At 47.9% G+C, this 1,402-nt stretch overlaps 1 pseudogene; it reads left to right on the top strand.

Annotated features, from left to right (window-relative positions):
• Nucleotides 1-1,039: 1,039 nt before the first annotated feature.
• Nucleotides 1,040-1,158, top strand: LOC148508997 (5S ribosomal RNA; annotated as a pseudogene).
• The last annotated feature ends 244 nt before the right edge of the window (nucleotides 1,159-1,402 follow it).

Consider the following 1,402-nt stretch of genomic DNA (forward strand, 5'->3'; position numbering starts at 1 on the left):
AACCAGGGATAGGCTACAATAATCCCATGACTAAAAATTGGATAGACTCGGTATGAAGAGCCCCCACCCGGACTCGTACTGGCTGAGTTAATGACGTTACAGTCCCATTAAGGATATGGCTGCCATCTACTGCGGATAAGGTGATGTGGTGATCAAGTGCTGTGACAGGAATTGAGAACTCCTGGACAAGTTCAGAGGTGATAAAGCTCTCTGCTGCTCCTGAATCCAGGAGGGAGAGTACTGGTTTAGAATTTTCATCAAATTCCAGCGAGAGAAGCAAAGTCGACTCTTTTTTAGATGTAGACAGAAACATAACTCCTAACCTGGTGTCCCTGATGCCAGTTAGGAGCAGGAGTTTCCCGGACGAAGAGGGCAGGATGCCACCAGATGACCGGTCCCTCCGCAATACAGGTAGAAATTATCATGGCAATGTCTTTGCCGCTCCTTGGTGGATAGACAAGCTCTATTGATTTGCATGGGCTCTTCAATGAATGATTCAGGTACAGTAGCAGCCGGCGGTATTTCATACCGATTCCGAATGTAGAAGCAAGGCTCCCTCTAGGGGTGGTAGCAGGGAATAGCACTGCTGGTCCACAGGGTAACTAGGAGACTGGAACCTGGAACAGTGGATATATGAAACACAGCAGAGACAGGATACTTTCAAGGAGCTCAGAGAAGTGCAGGATTGGTTGCTAGGAGTCCCGGAATGCTCTGCCTGGATTGGTCGAGAAGGGTCACCTGACCAAATACAAGATGGCGGCGCCCATGTTGTGCTGCAGCACTGCCAGAGTGTGCTATGCTCACACCAGGAACCAGGACACTATGCCTCCAAACCCCTGTAGCATGCAGCACAGACCGGACAGGTAAGTACCGCTGATCTTGACCCCTCACAGCCCTGGTCGTGACAATGCTTATGCGCTACTTTTTGTTGAACTGTGCGTTATTTAATAAAGTGGACTCCTCACACGAAGTTAGTCCTACAAACACCTCTGCACTGTGTATACCCAGGCATTCATACTTCCCTATCCCAGGCAGACATACCTACAATCATACCATACCGGATATGCCCAATCTCGTCTGATCTTGGAAACCATACGGTTAGGGGCCTGGTTAGTACCTGGATGGGAGACTACCTGGGAATACCAGGTGCTGTAGGTTTTACATATAGGAGGTGGATTGGGACAGATTGGTAACACAGCAGAGGGTAAATTCAGAACAGTATTTCCATAATTTCATTCCCACACATCCAGTGTATTGTAATGTCAGCAAATCATATTTTGAGTGGCATATAATCAGGGTTATTAGGGTATCTGTCTCTCTACGTATTTATGCTGATATGATAGCTTAGAATTCTGGGCCTGATTCAGACTCGCTCGCGAGAGCTCGCAAGCGAGTCAATGGT

The sequence above is a fragment of the Taudactylus pleione genome, unplaced genomic scaffold (genome assembly GCF_031769625.1).
Source record: "Taudactylus pleione unplaced genomic scaffold, aTauple2 ptg000333l, whole genome shotgun sequence".
Classification (NCBI taxonomy): Eukaryota; Metazoa; Chordata; class Amphibia; order Anura; family Myobatrachidae; genus Taudactylus; species Taudactylus pleione.